This window comes from Dipodomys merriami, unplaced genomic scaffold, assembly GCF_024711535.1.
Source record: "Dipodomys merriami isolate MVZ:Mamm:240054 unplaced genomic scaffold, mDipMer1.0.p SCAF_2593, whole genome shotgun sequence".
Classification (NCBI taxonomy): domain Eukaryota; kingdom Metazoa; phylum Chordata; class Mammalia; order Rodentia; family Heteromyidae; genus Dipodomys; species Dipodomys merriami.
In genome coordinates this window covers 1-19,123 of record NW_027204041.1, presented here as the reverse complement: position 1 = coordinate 19,123, position 19,123 = coordinate 1, and the positions used below count along the sequence as shown (strand labels likewise).

General features: G+C 40.1%; 1 protein-coding gene across 9 annotated transcripts in view; it reads right to left on the bottom strand.

The window, feature by feature from the left end:
* Positions 1–13,770, bottom strand: part of LOC138836772 (endogenous retrovirus group K member 18 Env polyprotein-like) — a 32,935-nt gene extending 19,165 nt beyond the window's left edge. For 3 of the 9 annotated variants that reach the window (XR_011375052.1, XR_011375051.1, XM_070035421.1), the window contains exon 1: positions 1,991–2,350. The gene's annotated coding sequence lies outside the window, so the exon portion shown is untranslated. Of the gene's footprint in view, positions 1–1,990; positions 2,359–2,975; positions 3,214–9,870; positions 9,975–10,238; positions 10,317–13,236; positions 13,349–13,664 lie in introns of those variants that run through there. The other 6 variants (XM_070035423.1, XM_070035422.1, XM_070035424.1 and 3 more) reach the window with 6 other exon arrangements.
* Positions 13,771–19,123: the final 5,353 nt, after the last annotated feature.

Below are 19,123 nucleotides of genomic sequence, written 5' to 3'. Positions count from 1 at the left end.
TCCTTTTTTCTGGAGGTTTCCTTCACTCCCTTTCACCTAGTCCAGCTCAACCTATGTCCCCCTGGGGGCTTTGGCATCCCAGAAAATCCACAGTCCCCCAGACCCCAGTTAAATTCAGAGAGAATCCAGCATTGCCTTTAGTCATGTGGTGGGCAGAGCAGAAAGCATCCACCACGTGTGCTACCCAACACCTCTAATCCACACCAGTGCCACTTCCATACTCCTAGCCACATGAGCAGCATTGTGTCACCGTCGCTTGCACTGGCATAGGCTTCCGTGGTCATCAGGACGGATGTCCTGAGAGTTATTTCATCTGCACAAGGTGCCATTTCCTGGGTCCAGGTATATTGCTGATCTGGGAAATCACTGGCATTGGAGCAAGCCAGGGCTGCTGCAACCGCACTGTAGGATGCATCTCTCTGCAGCAAAACCTGAGGCCCTTCCTTCCTAGACACAATGGAGATCCTAGAAAATTCCCTGCTTGTCCCTAGATGAGTCCATGAATATATCTACAGCCCTCATCTGTCAGAAATGAACAAAGAGTACAGAATTGTTCAAGTCATTTTCCTTCTTCACAGAAGGGTGCACTATCATCCTGGCCCCCCAGAGCGAGGCAGCACACCAAATGGGGGGATCCACTTGGTTTTCATCCCAACCTAGGAATGATATTATCCCTTCTCATGTTGCTAAGGAGTCAGGATCACATCTTTGTAAACAATCGGTTACCAGGGTAATAGGGTCATAGAAGGAAGACAAGTCATTCTAACCATCAGTGGACCATCCCTAGTCAGGAGGCAGTGTACTTTGGGAGGCTATTGCTCAAAAACAAACATCCTTTTTACCTGTTAATGAAACTGCAAATCCACTGCACCTCACCTTTGTCATTACAACAACAACAACAAAAAGAAAAAGAAAAGGGTGTTTTGGATTTTCTTGTCAGGACTGGCTTGAAACCACAATCCTCAGATTTCAACCTCCTGAGTAGTGCCAAGATTTTTTATGAGACAATTCTCTCAAATTAACCACCAAGAAAGAAGCAAAAAGGAATAAAGAAAAGTCCAGGACTTGAGCTGAGGCTCAACTGGAAGATAATGGACAGCACCCATGCCCTGATTTCAAACCTATGACCAGCACATCATGATCATCATGATCATCATCATCATCATCATCATCATCATCATCATCATCATCATCATCATCATCATCATCATGTGAATAAAAAGACTGTAAGAGCCTATTAAGAATATTAAAATTGAGGGCTGGGAAGGTGGCTCAGTGGTAGAGCTCTTGCCTTGCATGCATGAGGCCCTGGGTTTGATTCCTCAGCACCTTATATCAAAAAAGAAAAAAGCCGGAAGTGGCACTGTGGCTCAAGTGGTAGAGCACTAGCCTTGAGCTGAAGAGCTGAGGATAGCACCCAGGCCCAGAGTTCAAGCCCCATGACCAAACAAAAAAATATTAAAATTGAGTGAGCCAGGCACTTTTTGGTGGCTGACATGTAATGCCAGTTAGGAGCATGAAATCTCAGGATGGTGGTTAAAAGCCCACCTGGGCAGGAAATTCTATGAGGCTCTGATCTCCAACTAACCAGCAAAAATGCCAGAAGTAGAGCTGTGGTTCAAGTGGTAAAGCAACAGCCTTGAATGAAAAAGCAAAATAACAGTGACCAGGCCCAGATACATAGGGTAGGACTACTACTAAGTAATCAATTAAATACAAATACACAAATAAAAATCAGAGTGGAAGATGAGCACAAAAGCCAAGAGAATTGGTGGTTTACACCTGGAGCTCAAGCTACACAAAAGACAGAACTTGAAGATCTGGGTTCCAAGGCAACTGAGGCAGAAAAGTCCCTTAGGAATTTGTGAGTATGTATCAGGTGTGGGTCTTGAACCCAGGGGTTGAAATAGAATTTTTTTTTTCTTAAAGGTAGCATTCTACCACTTCCTTTCTTTGGGGGATGAAATGGAGATAAGTTTTATGGACTTACCTGCCTGGGCTTTCAACCCCAATCCTCAGATTTCAGGTGCTGATACAGTACTCTTATCTTCTATGAGATTTTTTATCTTCCATGAACTGCCAAAAAGTAAAAGAAGCCAGAAGTTGATCTGTGTGGCTCAAGCCACAGAGACTGCTTGCTTTGAGGGAAAATGAACAACAAAATCCCTCATACACAGTGGCCCTGCCCTGGTTTCAAACCCAGGAAGTGACCAGGCCCTATGTTCAAGCCCTAGGACCACCACCACCAGCAACAAAAGAATGACTCAGGGACAGGGACTAGGCCCTGAATACAAAGCCTAGAAACAGCATTAAAAATAAAAGAAAAACAAATTCAGAGACTGTGGCTAGGCTCCAGAGTTCAAGGTCTACAACCAGCACCAGGACGGACACACACACACACACACACACACACACACACACACACACACACACACACGAAATGAACAATATAATAAGAAGGCAAAAGAAGAAGAGCGAAGTCAATGAAATATTTTTAAGTAGTGGCTCATGCCTATAATCCTAGCTACTGTGGAAGCTGAAATTTTAGGATTGTGGTTCATAATCAACCTGGGCAGGAAGCTCCATGACACTTGGTTTTATGTGTGCTAGTCCTGGGGCCTGAACTTGTGCTGTTTTGCACAAGACTAGAACTATTCTACTTCCAAGCTCTTGGTGATTAATTGGAGATGAGAGTCTCAACAACTTTCCTGCCCTGGCTGGCTTTGAACCACCATCCTCTGATTTTAGAGCCTGGCTAATGTCCCTGTCTTCCCATGAGAATCTTTCTTTTTTTGGGGTTGGTCATGGGGCTTGAACTCGGCCTGCACACTGTCCCTAAGCTCTTCAGCTCAAGGCTAGTGCTCTACCACTTGAGCCACAGGGCCACTTCTGGTTTTCTGGTGATTTAGTGGAGATAATTGTCTCATGGACTTTCCTTCCCAGTCTGGCTTTGAACTGCAATCCTCAGATCTCACCCTCCTGAGTAGTGGCTTACAGGCGTAAGCCACTGGCACTCAGCTTTTTTTTTCTTTTCTTTTTTCTGTTTTATGGGTTGTGGGGCCTGAACTCCAGCTCTGGATGGTGTCCCTTAGCTCTTCAGCTCAAGGCAAGCACTTTACCACTGAGCCACTTCCCAGCTCCTCCATAAGAAACTTATCCCTTATGAATCACCAAATTTGTTTTACAAAGCCAGATGTTGAAATGTGGCTTAAGTTTTAGGACATGGGAGAGACTCCAGCACAGTGACCTTGCCCTGATTTCAGGTTTAGGAACAGTCACCACTCCCTGTGTTCCAGCCCTAGGACCAGAACCAAATAAATAAATAACTCCCCCATTTTCACTGTATTTGATCCCATTTTCACTGTATTTGATGTTGGCGTAATTTGTGAAGGTGAAGGGAAAAAACAAATTGTTTAAATAGGGATACAGCTAGACCGATTGCAACAATGAGATGTATAAGAAATTATTTCAAAAAATGAACTTTACAACTTTTGCCTGGTGGGGGTGGTAGAGAACATTACATAAACAAAGCCATTCATGCAGCTGTTGCTCAAGCTGTTAAAGTATGCTAGCCTTGAGAACAAACAATACAAAAAATTCTTCATTCACAGTGGCCCTGCCCTGACTTCAAGCCTCAGGAGAGTGGCCATGTCATGAGTTGAAGCCCTAGCAACAAAAATGAAAATAAATAAATAAATAAAGCCAGAACTTTATCTGTGGCTCAAGCCATAGAGACTGCTAGTCTTGAGAAAGAAAAGGGAAAAACCTCAGACACAGTGGCTCTGCCCTGATTTTATGACTAGCAAAAGTTAAGGCCCTATGTTCAAGCCCTAGGACCAGCAATGAAGAAAAAAAAAAATACAGCAACAACAAAAACTCTGCAAAAATGCCCAAGTCCTGAGTACAAGCCATAAGAGCATCACCTAAAATAAATGCAGAAAGAAAGAAAAATACATAAAGAGCCACAATTTGAACTGTCTTGAGGTGGGAAGCCTACTAGTCTTGAGAAAAAATTAGGAATAATGACCAGGCCTGGAGTTCAAGTACTATAACAAGCTCAAAAAAAAAAAAAAAAAATCTGTTGGGAGCCAAAAGGAGTCTCTCAACATGAAGATAGGCTTGACTATCTCACCAGAACATCTTGTGGCTGAGTTTACAGAACCACTCTCAGAAATCCGACGCTTTCATCCTGCCTTATGCAAATATCCTGCAGCTGCTAATGACCACCCTTTCACCCTGCCCTATGCAAACATCCTGCAGCTGCTATGGCCAATGAAAAAGCTTCCTTAATGGCCAATTTAAAAGCTTCCTTATTCCAAGCATATAAATACCCCAGTGTGAAAAATAAAAATTTGCAGCTTGATCAGAATCCCTGTCTTGCTGTCATTCTTCATGTCTCTTGTCCCTTCATTCCTCTCGTTTAGGTTCATCGCCCTCGTTGACGTCCTGCAGGTTGGGACAAAAATCCACAAAAAAAAAACCTTCAAAACAAAAACCTCAGAAAGAGTGGCCAGCCCTAATAATAAGCTAGATGACCCAAACTTACGAAAAAGAGAAAAAGAATAATAAATTAAGTGAAAAGAAGGACAAAAATATTAGAGCCAATTTAAGATTTTAAAAATATGGTTCACACCTATAATCCTACCTCCTCAAATAGCTGAAATCTGAGCATTTGTGGTTTGAATCCAGCCTGGGCAGGAAAGTAAATGAGAATTCTTTTCATTTATGCTACTCCTGGGCTAAAACTTGAGTTTTACTCAAGGCTAGAGCTCTACTGCTTCCTACCTGTTGCTGGTTAATTGGTGAAAAACGTCTCATTGATTTTCATGCCTAGGATGGCTTTGAACCTTGGCTCTCAACTTTCTTTTTTTTTTCTTTCTTTCTTTATTTTATTTTATTTATTTTTTTTTTGTGAACACACTGTACAGCGGTTTTACAATTACATGGGCAGGTTAATGCGTACATTTCTTATCAAGCATTGCAGCCTCCTCCTTTGTTTACACTACACATCCCTTCCCAGCCTCCCCACCCAACCGCCCACCCAATCCTCCCGGCTTTCCCCCCCACCAACATTGAAAAACTCGTTTTCGACATGACAACTTGTACTTCTCATTGTTGCAACAGGTCTACCTATATCCTTAAACGACTTGTTTTTCCCCATCTCCTACACAAGTTATAATGACATCAAATATAGTGAAAGCAGGGTTATACTGTGGGGGAGGGACATACAAAGCTACAAAGAGATAATCTTATAAATGCGTTAGAAACAAATGCATGAAAGGAAAAAAAACATTAAAATACATATCTAAGGATTCATTTTCATAACATCACATTATCTGACCTTTTCTGCTTGACTCATACATATACTAGATATTGCAAATAATGGAAACCATGGCACCTATGTTTCTTTTGGCCTGGCTTATTTCACTTAATATAATGTTTTCCACGTTTTTCCATTTCCTAACAAATGGGGCAATGTCATCTTTCTGATGGAGGCATAGAATTCCATTGTGTATATATACCACATTTTCTTGATCCATTCATTTACTGAGGGGCATCTGGGTTGGTTCCATATCTTAGCTATGGTAAATAATGCTGCAATAAACATAGTTGTGCTGTTGGCGTTAGTGTGGTCTTGTTTGTAAACATTTGGGTAAATGCCCAAAAATGGGATTGCTGGGTCATAGGGGAGCTCTATGTGAAGTCTTTTGAGGAACCTCCAAAGTGCTTTCCAAAGTGGTTGAACAAGTTTACATTCCCACCAACAATGAAGTAAGGTTCCCTTCTGTCCACATCCCCTCCAGCATCTGTTGTTGTTAGAGTTCTTGATTTTTGCCATTCTAACTGGAGTGAGGTGATATCTCAATGTTGTTTTGATTTGCATTTCTTTTATGGCTAGAGAGGCTGAGCATTTCTTCATGTGTCTATTGGCCATCCTTCTTTCTTCTTCAGAGAAGTTTCTCTTTAAGTCTTTAGCCTACTTGTTTATTGGGCAGTTTTTTCTTTGCAGATTTGTTGTTGGGGGATTTAATTTTTTGAGTTCTAAGTATATTTTAGATATGAGACCCTTGTCTGTTGTATGGCTAGTGAAGATCTTCTCCCAATTAGTGGGCTTTCTATTGATCTTGCTAGCTATGTCCTTTGCCATGCAAAAGATCTGCAACTTCATGCAATCCCATTTGTCCCACCTTTCTTTGATTTTTTGTGTTTCCGGGTCTCTATTCAGAAAATTTCGGCCTGAGCCGAGGAGACCTAGGGTTTCTCCTATTCCATCCTGTAATGTTTTCAAAGTGTCTGCTTTGACTTCGAGGTCTTTGATCCATTTGGAGTTGATTCTGGTGCAAGGTGATATATAAGGATCTAGCTTTAGTTTTCTACAAGTAGTTAACCAATTTTACCAGCACCATTTACTGAAGAGGCTGTCGTTCTTCCATTCTATTGTTTTAGCTCCCTTATCGAAGATTAGATGGCTATAGGTCTGTAGGTTCATTTCTGGGATTTCAATTCTATTCCATTGGTCCTGATGTCTGTTCTTATGCCAATACCAAGCTGTCTGGATAGTCATCTTGGCTTCCTGTAGTTCTTTTTTCCTTTCTGTCTTTTTTGACAGTTGTGGGGCTTGAACTCAGGACTTGTGTGCTGTCCCTGAGCCTCTTGTACTCAAGCCTTGTGCTCTACCATTTGTGCCATAGCGCCACTTCTGGGTTTTGAGTGGTTAATTGGACATAAGAGTCTCACAAGGACTTTTCTGTCTGGGCTGGCTTCCAACTGAGGTCCTCAGATCTCAGCCTGTTGAGTAGTTAGAGCCATAGAACACTTATCTCATATTTGTTAGGTATGAAAAAAAGAGATAGCCGAGTAAGAACAGCACCATGCACATGCTATTCAGGTAAGGGGTAGTTTTATTCAGTAGACCTGCTGGGACCAGGCAAGGTTGGCACTCCACATGGCTGGGAAAGGCCTTGGAATGAGAGAGAGCTGGGAAAGAGAGGAAAGAGAGAGGAAAGAGCTAGAAAAGAGCAGAGAGAGCAGAGAGAGTCTGGGCCTGGGCTAGGCCTTATCTAGGGTACTGGCAGAGAAAGGTGTGGACACATCAAATTCAGATATGACCTCAGTGGATGCAAATGTGACTTCTTCCAGGTGTCCCAGTTGCCTAGGTAACGCAGTTACTGGGTGGAGACTTTGCTGTGAGGAGTGTGGAGTCTGCTCGCCATCCAGGAGCAGACCTTACAATATTAACAAAAAAAAAAAAAAGATGAGCTATGGCTCAAATTGTAAAACTTCCATCCCAGAGGGGGGAAAAAGCCCAACACCTCAAGAAGACTGGCAGGTCAAGCCCTAGTATCACCATAAAAAAATGAAAACCAGGGCTGGGAAGGTGGCTCAGTGGTAGAGTGCTTGCTTGCTTTGGATGCATGAGGCCCTGGTTCGACTTCTCAACATCACATAAGCAGAAAAAAAAGCTGGAAGTGGTGTTGTGGCTCAAATGGTAGAGGACCAGGAGCTGAAGTGCTGAGGGATAGCACCCAGGCCCAGAGTTCAAGCCCCGTGACCAGCCAAAATAAATAAATAAATAAAAGCCAAATACAAAGAAATAAAAACAACCACCAAAAATAAAAAGGAAGAGTTGTGCACTGGCTAAAGATGTAGTGCCTGCTAACTTGGGGGGAGGGGGGCGGAGGGGGAGAAAGCATGGACACTGGAGACTGGCCAGGCCACTTTGAAGCCCTGGGATTAACACAAAGAATAAAAACAACAACAAAAAGGCAGAAAGTGATCTTTGGCTCAAATAGACTATCAGCTTTAAATCAAAAACAAAAACTAAACAACACTGACCAGGCCCTGTGTTCAAGCCCTAGGTCCAGAACCAAAACATAAGAAAAACCTAGCCAGGTGCCAAAGGGTCACACCAGTAATCCTAGCTACTCATACTCAGGAGGCTGAGTTCTGTGGATCACAGTTTGATGCAAGGAAGGAAAGTCCGAGAAACATAATAGACTACTCAGAAAAAGCTGGAAGTGGTGCTGTGGCTGAAGTGGTAGAGTGTTAGCCTTGAGCAAAAGAAGCTCAGGGACAGGGCCCAGGCAGAAGAGTTCAAGCCCCAAGGTCAGCAAAAATGAACAAAGAAAAAAGAAAGTGAGTAATTAAGCTGTGGCTCAAGGTATGAAGCCTGCTAGCCTGGAGAAAAAAAGGTAAAAAATGTAAACAAAAATATTAAAAAATTATTCCCAGAACCACATGCTCCAGTGCACTTTTCCCTACACCCTTAGTTTGCAGACAACCAGGCCAATGCCCCTGCTATACCCTGTATCTCTATGCCAAAAATTTCAATTATTTGAAAACTGCCTTCCGAGAATTGCCACATAGGGACCACATTGAGAATTATTGACCTCAAAAATATTTATTAACATGATTTCTTTTATTCTTGTGATTTTTCTATGTCATTCTCATCATTACTTCCCTAGCACCTAGCAAATTACCTAGAATAAAAATATAGAGACATATCTGCTTATTGAACATCTACATGTATATTTGGGATAATAAGCTAGTTTATATGGGGTCAACAACACTGAGCATTTTTTACAATGAGCCTCATAGTTTGTAAAAAACAAAAACAAAAACAAAAACAAATAACACAATTTAACCCTCAAGAACTCTACATTTGCTAGTCAGCAGTCACTCATACCTCTCATCCTAGCTACTAAATGGAAGCAGGTGCTTGTGTTGTTAAAAATAGTAATGTTATAAAGGAAAAGCAGAGAATTATTATAGACTATAGGAGATCAAGTATACACAACTATATATAATTCATGATCATGTACTGGTATTAGTACTGGAGAAAAAAATGACAGGGACAGAATTGAGCCAATTGTCAAGACTGAAATATAGACAAAGATTAAGCAAAGTATGGCATTGTGATTAATTTACTGAAGCCGGTAACTACTGTGGCTATGTAATAATGGGACATTTTTATCCTGAGGAGAGCAAGATTAAAATATGTAGGAATAGAGGACTATGATATATACAAGTTAATCTCAAATGTATGTCCACAAAGAGAACATACACACAAATAAGTGATTAAGCGAATGAAGGAAAATGTTAACTATAGTGAATTTTCATAAAAAGCACATAAATACTGTTTATATTCTTTTTATGACTTTTCTTAAATTTGACCATTTTTAAACAATACTAGATTGAATAGTGAAGAGATGCACTTGAACTGCAGAAGATGAGTTCCCGAAGAGTGTTCTGAGAGGGTTTCATGGAGAAAGCAAACATTAGGGGATAAGAATAAAAGATCAAGTGTTAACATATGAAAAATTATGGAAATCCAAACATTCAGACTACAACAATAAAGTACCAAGAGTAAGAAGGTTCACAGACACAGAAAATAACTCAGGGCTACTGTGGGTTGAGGGAAGGCAAGAGGCATGAATGGTTTAATGGTCCAAAATTTTTGTCAAGGGTGATGGATATGTTTGGGATAAGATAAAGGTGATGGTTCTACAATACTGGAAATGTACTGAATGTCACTGAATTGTGGTTATAATAATAAATGTTATTACTATTTCCCTATAAAGAAAAACAATCATCCCATTTTAGAGGCTACTGTTTCCAGGAAACTCTCTGACATTATATACTCACAGGAAACCGTACTCTTTCTTTCTTACATTCAGTAGATTTTAAACATGTATTTCTTTATGTTTTTTTTTTCTTTTTGAGGTCAAACCCTGCTAGCACAGGCAGGCCTGGAACTTTCTGCTACTTTGTTGCTTGAGGAATGTATTTCTTCTACCCAAGACATTCCATAACAAAATTTATTTTCTAATAACAACAACAACCAAAAAGATCAGTTATTAGGGTCCTTACCCTAGGACTTAGGAGCACACAGGACATCTTGATTATATCAGTTCCCTCTGTCCAGAGAGCATTGTGTGCCTGGGGCTTACTGGTTTACAGAATGTCTCCTGAGCCTGGGAAAGATAGGTATAAAAGGAAAAAGCATCCCATGTCCTGTGCATGAGCAGGCAATGGAATATATGTTGTATTAAATATTTCTCTGGATATAGAACCTCTCTGCCCACTCTGACCTTGGATATGAACATAGCTCACAAGTCATCAACAAAGAGAAAGGCTTTTGCTCTTACTTCCATATTGTAAATGGTTACTATCTCAGTTTTTATTCACTGAAGTGTCACAAATAAATGAATCACAATCACCAAGAAGTAATAACTTACCCTGGCCAGTTTGTCTGGTTTGCAGGAGATGTGTTGGGAAAAACATCTCTGTTATCTCTTCAGAAAAATCTTCATCCCCTGAAAAAAACAAAGTTTTACATGAAAAACATTCCAGAAAAACTGCTGAGGATCACAAGAAAGGTGAGAAGGAAGAGGAGTGAAGGCAGCAGAAGTATGCATAACAATTTAATGAGCATGGAATATGAGTGCTTATAGAATTTTTTCCTTTCCTTCTCAAGTTTTTATGATGCATTGTTATCATTATCCATTCTTTCACTATTAAACTTAAATGTCCAATTAAGACAAACATTTCTGAGACTTTTCTTCCACCACTGGTTAAGCTGAAGCTACAGGCGTTAGGGATAATAATAATCACTCGGCCTTCTGAGATTTCTGGGCAGACTTTGTGGCCTTGCCAGCTCCTGCAGACTTCTTGTCCACATCTTTGATGCCACACACAGCAACTGTCTCCTATCACAAACAGCAAGATGACCCAAAGGAGGATAGTCAGAGAAGCTCTCCACATACACAAGGCTTGCTGGAACCATATGAACCATGACAGCATCACTAGACTTCAGGAATTTAGGACTAGCTTCCAACTTCTTACAAGATCTCTGTTCAAGTTTCTCTTTCCAGTCAGTAAACTTGCAAGCAATTTACGCTGAATGACAATCCAGGACAGAGGCATAGTTAGCACTGATTTGGCCTGGATGGTTCAGGAAGGTCACCTGAGCAGTGAAGCTAAATGCTTCCTTGGGTGGATCATTCTTGTTGTCATCACCCACGTTGCCACCCCAAACATCTTTGGGTGACATGCTTATAGAATTTTTTTGTGCATAGTATGTCGATAGATGTTCTTAATGGGCTTATAAGAGAGGTGGGCATTATCACACTTTGGCAATAAAGATAATGAAGGCTGGAAGAGGTCAAGAATTTCCACAAGATTTCTTAGCAAAGGTTAGGAGTTAAACCTTGGCCTCCACTCTCAATGCTCTTTGCGTCACATTACAGAAGAATGAATGGAGAGTATGAAGCAGATATTGTATAAAGTAAATGGAATTCAGGGCTGGGAATGTGGCTTAGTAGTAGAGTGTTTGCCTAGCATGCATGAAGCCCTGGGTTTGATTCCTCAGTACCACACAAACAGAAAGAGACAGAAGTGACCCTGTGGCACAAATGGTAGAGCACTAGCCTTCAACACAAAGAGGCTCAGGGACAGAACCCAGGCCCTGAGTTCAAGCCCCAGGACCAGAAAAAAAAGAAAAGAAAAAGAATTTAAAAAATGGAATTCAAGTTTTGGGAAGAGTTTCAGGCAGAGAAAATGAGTGCCAAGATTAGGGGGTGAAAGCATAGCAGGAAGTTTAGTATAATCACAGCATTTAATGTAAACAAAGGAAAAAAGCGACAAAGTAGGATCCAGCAAAGACTAGGCCTTTACATCCTAGTAAGATTTCAAAGTTTCTAACGAAGAGATGAGGAACCACTGAATGATTTTTAGAACAGAGACAAGTAAGATCAAATTTAAATCAAAGGAAGATCATTTTAATGGCTGAGTAGAGAACTGATCAGCACTAATCTAGGAACAAAAAAGGAAGTAAAATTGAGGGAATAATCCATGATCCAAGTGAGCAAGATGATGTTTAAATCAGCGGGAGAAAGGATTAATGTTGGAAGGGTGCTAAGGAAAATGCTATCTTGATGATGGGAAAACAGAACACCTCACTGAAGAAACATGCAAACATATGGGTAAGTCAAGAGCAAACTATAATCAAGACAGCCAAACATACTGTCAGGAAATATTCCTTCTCTCTTTACACACCTAAATCCTATCCATTCACTCACTTTGAGACCAGCCAAAGGTTTTAACCTTTAGAATCTATATATTTCTTAATCATCAGTCTATAGCTTAAAGGGCAAATTGTTACTGCTTTATCTGACCATTGTCCCCCAAATTTCCTGGGATTGGTGGGAAGAATGTATCATAGCTCATTTGTGCCTCTCCCTTGGCATTTAAGAGAAAGAATTAAAATGACTTAGCAATCCCAAGTATAAGATGGATTGTGAAGGTGATCTCATTAATACCATCCTTACCAACGTAACTCATTTAAGCAACATTTAACTATATCCTAATATGAATAAAAATCTAAAACCTGACTCGTAGGTTGTCATCCAACTAAATCCTACTGGGTGCAAGAAATTAATCTAAAAACATAATGACATACCTATATCACAAAATATTGACAAAATGATCCAATAGCATGCAGAATTTTTTTCATTTATATTTATCTCATTCTGTTCTAAAAAATTATTTAGTGTATACTTAGAATGTAAATAATATTCCAATATATACATTTAATTTACAATGTTCAGATATACAATGTATTATGTTTGAGTGTTAATAACTTTTTTTTGGTAAGTGTTGAGAACAAAATGAGGCAGGTCACTGCTGTGGCTCATGCCTGTAAACCTAGGTATTTGGGAAGTTGAGAATGGAGGATTATAATTTGAGGTCAGCCTTGGCAGCACAGTTTGTGAGATCCCTTCTCAGCCATAGTCTGTTACATTAATATGTGCTCATCCTCCTACACTAATGTGAGAGTCCAAAATTAAGAGGATCTCAGTTCCAGCCCAGCCTGGGCAGAAAATTTTAGGAGATTCCATCTCAACAGAGAGGCTGGACACAGTGGCAAGTGTCTGTGATCCTAACAATGACAGGAAGACTGAAATCGGTAATTGTAGTTCAGGCATGCATCCAGGCAGGAAACCATACTCTCCCTGAAAACAGTCAAGGGAAAGCAGGGCCCAAGGCATGGCTCAGTGGTAGAGTGTCTGCTTACTAAGTTTGAGTGAGCTGAGCTCAAACCCCAGTACCATCATAACAAAGGAAAACAATGGTGGAAGATCACTACCAAATACTTTCCACAGAATTAAGTATATATTGGGCAGGAGTGTGGCCCAGTATTAGGCTAGGGATGTAACTCCATGGTAGAGTACTTGCCTGAGGCTTTGCATTTGGTGACTGGCATTGAGATGAGGAGAAGTTGCATCGAAAGTATGTAGGATGGTGCTGGTGGCTCACGACAATAATCAGCTACTCAGGAGGCTGAGACCTGGAGAATGGACGTTTAAAGCCAGCCAGGCAGAAAATTCTGTTTAGATCTATCTCCACTTAGCAAGAAAAAGACAGACTGGTGTCGTGGTTCAGATTAGTAAGACATCAGCTGAGTTCAAGCTGTGGTCCTGGCACCAAAAACAACAATAACAAAATAAATAAATAAAGGAATAAAGTGTGGGCATTGGAGGGACTTTGGAGAAAGGCAGGACTCTCCCAAAATCGGAAGACATATTCTTAGGCAAAGGGATGGCAAGGACCAAGAATGCTGATAGAAAAAGATGACCAACACTACCACAACAGCAGGTTCCTACCTTTATCCCCGTCAGCTACTTCCATTTTTTCAGTACTTCATTGAGATATCATTAAATGCCAACATCACTGCTGAATTCTCAACAAATATCACTGAGGAGGGCTGGCAAAGAGTGATAGGAGTTGGGCAGGAGTCTCTTTTCAGAGTCATTTCTGGTGAACATATTAGACAAAAATCCAACTGTTTAGAAAATCCCTCAGAGTCCTCTGAATGGTATTTAAAGTTCAAGATTCCCATTCCTACACCAAACAGATGCTGATTACATGAACAAATGCAGTTAATTGCAGAAAAAAGTTTATAAATAACACAACTGTCATATTGAGGAGTAATTAGAAAGAATGCAACCATCTAAACACATCACAATGGCTTTATGTGTTTCCTAAGTTAAGACTTCTAAAAAGCAGATTTTTTAATCTATTATATCTTTGGAATCATTAAAATAATTACCATCTCTTGCTTATGACTATTATGCCACTTATTGAATACATTATTTCATTTTTGTTTTGTTTTGTTTTTGCCAGTCTTGGGGTCTGAACTCTGGGCTTGGGCACTGTCTCTCAGCTCTTCAGCTCTTCAGCTCAAGGCTAGTGCTCTACCACTTGAGCCACAGCACCACTTCTGGCTTTTTCTGCTTATGTGGTACTGAGGAATCGAACCCAAGGCCTCATGCATGCAAGGCAAGCACTCTACCACTGAGACACCTTCCCAGCCTCTGAATAAAGTATTTAATTTAGTACTTATTTTAACAACCTGTAAGGAATTAGATTGGGTTACCTTACAGATGAGAAAAGAGCTCAGGATTGCAGGTCACATGGCTTTAGTAAAAGACAGATCTTCATTTTGACTCAGTGGATAACTACAAAGCCCATCATAGTTAACTGCCATCTCAATACTTCAGAAAAACATTAAGAACTTATGTTCAAAAAATCTTTTTTTTCTTTTTTTGTGCAAGTCCTAGGGCATGAACTCAGGGCGTGGGTGCTGTCCCTGAGCTTCTTCAGCTCAAATCTAACAATCTATCACTTGAGCTACAGCTCCACTTTGGGCTTTTGGTAGTTACCTGGGGATCAGAGTCTCACACTTTGCTGGTGAGCTGGCTTTAAACCCAGATCCGGGGTCTCAGTTTCCTGAGTATCTAGGTTTACAGGTGTGAGCCACCAGTACCTGGTCAGAAAAAAATTTCTAATCAGGAATCAAGCTTTTACATAGACTAAGGAATCATTTATTAGTAAGATGTTATACAATTGTCTAGTCTGACTTCTTAAACACGATGCTGAAGACAACAAACAAAAAAGAAAATGTCCCAGTCTGCATAAAATCCATACTAAAGGAGTAACAAAAGTTTCTCACTGAGAAATATTCGCTTTGCAGAAAACTTGAAGACTAGTTATTTTACAGTTGATGAGAAATAGAAAAAAATCAAAGCCGGGCGCTGGTGGCTCATGCCTGTAATCCTAGCTACTCAGGAGGCTGAGATCTGAGGATCGCGGTTCAAAGCCAGCCCGGGCAGGAGAGACCATGAGATTCCTAACTCCAATAAACCACCAGAAAACCGGAAGTGGCACTGTAGCTCAAGTGGTAGAGCGCTCGCCTTGAGCTGAAGAGCTGAGGGACAGCGCCCAGGCCCAGAGTTCAAGCCCCACGACCGACAAAAAAAAAAAAAAAAAAAAAAGAAAAAAATCAAATGAGGTTTAGAAATATCAGTGGCAAGCACACTGACAGTTCAAAGAAGTAAACAGAGAGCCATCTTTAAAAGCACTAATATTTGGAAATTTTTCATCTGGCAGCTCTCAAACATGCTAGTCTCAGGACCTCTTAATACTCTTAAATTTTGAGAGCTCCCAAAGAGCTAATTAAACAGGTAAGGTGGCTCAGTGGTAGAGTGCTTGCCTTGCATGCATGAGGTCCTGGGTTCGATTCCTCGGCACCACATAAGTAGAAAAAGCCAGAGGTGGCACTGTGGCTCAAGTGATAGAGCGCTAGCCTTGAGCTGAAGAGCTGAGGGACAGTGCCCAGACCCAGAGTTTAGGCCCCACAACCGGCAAAAAAAAATGTTAGTAGAGCCAGGAACTGTTGACTCTCACCAGTAATCCTAGCTACACACTCAGGAGACTGAGATCTATAGATTGCTATTAAAAGCTAGCTGGAGCAGGAAAGTCAATGAGATTCTTATCTCCAATAAACTACTCAGAAAACAAAACAAAACAAAACAAAAAAAACCCAGAAGTACAACTATAACTCAAGTGGTAGACTACAGCTCAGGATCAATGCCTAAGTGCTGAATTCAAGCCCCAGGACTGGCACAAAAATAAATAAATTAAATAAAAAATAGGGGATACACATGCATTCGCATGTGCATGCACACACACACGAGAGAAACAGACAGATATGTTAAAAAGTAGAACTCAGCTAATGAGCAAAGCATCAGGTATTGAGTCCTAGTTTCACAACCCAAACAAAAGAAAATTTAGAACTCAAGTGCTTATGGTAGTTTTGTAAACTTAAGAACAAAAACACTGGGGATGGGAAGGTGGCTCAGTGGTAGAGTGTTTGTCTTGTATGCATGAGGCCTTGAGTTCAATTACTGAGCACCACATAAGCAGAAAAAGTTGTAAGTGGCGCTGTGGCTCAAGTGGTAGGATACTAGCACTGAGCTAAAGAGCTGAGGGTCAGCACCCAAGCCCAGAGTTTACTCCACACAACTCACCAAAAAGAAAAAAAAAAAGAAAGAAAAGAAACACTACTTATTAATATACGCTTATTGAAAAAAACTGTATTTTCCAAAAAAGGTAAAATTTCAGCAGAATAGTCCCATTGTTTTACATCTTTAATAAATCTCTTCATCCTTTAGCCTAATGAAAGACACCTGTATTCTCTCATCTGCTTTTATACTGTCTGTTGGGTTATGATGTTTCAAGTATATGCAGAAAATCTACCTTACAAAGTCACTTAGTTAGAAAAGGAAGAAATATTTTAGTTGCCTTCTCAGATTATCAATAAAGCTAATGCTGGCATACTCCTTAATATTACACTAAAACTCAACTAGTGGTCATCTCTTAAAATTTAGTTGTAATGAGATATATAGCAATGAGCCTGAAGCTATACCATAAGATTTTCTGCTTGGATGTATTAAATTAAAATCAGTTAGTCTTTTCTTTTCTTTTGCCTGTACATGATTTGCTAACATCACACATTAAATAATGGGAAAATACTCACACTGAGTCACACAAATCTTCCAAATGCTGACCAACTGTCCTGAAATCAATGAATATAGCTGTTATTATCAACACAGATTTCATCAGCATAGTCTGTAAACAGCACTGGGAAGCTACAAAGCTCAACAGAGCAATAAATACATTCTATAAAATTGAAACTTAGTTTGAATGTGTATCATGACTCATACATCGTTGCTTTTCTCGTCGTAAAGGCTCATTTCATTCACTTTTAAGAAATGTTCACCAAATAAAATTCTAGTCTCTATGACCACTTGTATACTTCAGAGTGAAAATGTCATTCCATGGCAAAGTAAATAGTTCATTTAAACACTACAAATGGGCTAGGCACTGGTGGCTCATGCTTGTAATCCTAGCTACTCAGGAAATTAATATCTAAGGATCATGGTTCAAAGCCAGCCCAGGCAGAAAAGTCTGTGAAACTCTTATCTCCAATGAACTACTCAGAAGAAGCCAGAAGTGGTGCAGTGGTTCAAGTGGTAGAGCACTACCCATGAGCAAAAAAGCTTAGGGCAACATCCAAGCCCTGAGTTCAAATCCTAGGACCAGCTTAAAAAAAAAAGACAAAACTGAATTCATTGGATTCCACTTTCTTAAAATAGCCAATTAGCAGAGAATATGTCTTAGAAATATATCTAATTAAATGTTAAAATAAAACAACCTTAAGATTCATTTGTCCAGAAATTACATTTTATACTAACTGCCACATTACCTATTACTATAAAAAATGAGCAGCTTCAACATTCATATTTTCTAAGAGATACAGGCTTTAAATTGTGGAGGCAGGGAGGGGGAAGAGTGTCACTCATGTTTTAGGTACTACCACCTTTTCTGCCTCAATTCAAGATGGGATTAAGGATCCCACAAGTCACGAGGCACAGATGAAGTATCCAGAGATATAAAGAAACATTAGCCAAACTGAGGACAAACTCTGAAAAGAGCAATCTCTAACTGTAATCACTGGCAGGGGTGTACGAACAATATCAGTATGAGGGATGCTAAGAGGAGTCTGACAGGGAAAAAAAGAAGAAGACATAAGCAAGAGGCTGACGTGTCTGAACACCTAGATGGGGGAAAGTTGCAAAAAGAATTCTACATGAAAATTCTCACTGCAAAAAAGAGAGAGATGCAGGGTACCAGTGGCTATCCTTGTCAGACTGCTACTCAGGCAGCTGAGATCTCGGGATCACAGTTGGAAGCCAGCCTAGGAAGAAAACTCCATGAGACTCCTATCTCTAATCACAAAAAATAAGCTGGAAGTAGAGGTGTGGCTCAAGTCCTTAAAGGTCTAACTTTAAGCAAAGAAGGTCAGGGACAGCAAACAGACTTTGAGTTCAAGCCCCAGGACTAGCACAGGCGTTGTGCGTGCACACACACAAACACACAAATTGCTCTAGTAATAATAAATAATCTAGTAATAATATTAATATTAATAATAATGAATACCCTAGTAATAATAAATACTCTAGTAATAATAAATACATTGCATCTTCCCACTCCGATTCTGAATTTTCATATTACCTTTTTTCTCTTCTTCTTCTTCCTCATAAAATTCTGCTAGGGAAAATGCTTCTGAGTTGTTCTAATTCAAATATTAGAGCCTCTAATTCTTCTCCACTCAGAGAATTAAGTAAAGATTTCACCTGAATGAAAATAATAAAATATTGTGTAAATATTAATGAAAAAAATCTCATAAGGAGAAAAGACTGAAGAGCTCATGCCAGCACAGCTCTGTGTGTGTGTGTGTGTGTGTGTGTGTGTGTGTGTGTGTGTGTGTGTGTGTGTGTGTGTTGTGTTGGTCCTAGGGCTTGAACTCAAGGCCTGGGGGCTTAGCTTTTGTGCTCAAGTCTAGCACTCCATTATTTGAACCACAGCACAACTTCCAGCTTTTTGGTGGTTAATTGGAGATAAAAGTCTCACAGACACTCTTATCTGAGCTGGCTTCCCACCATAATCATCAGATTTCATTCTCCTAAATAGCTAGGATTGCAGTACCCATTTCTAATTTTTTTTTTTTTTTTTTTTTTTTTTTTGCAGATCCTGGAGCTTGAGCTGGGAGCTATCCCTGAAGCTCTTTGTTCTCAAGGATAGCGATATACACTTGGAGCTACAGGACTACGTCCAGCTTTCTGAGTTATTTATCAAAAATAACCTGTCTGGTCTGGCTTTCAATTAACCTCATATCTCAGCCTCCTGAGCTAGGATTAGAGCCAGAACTAATTTTTTT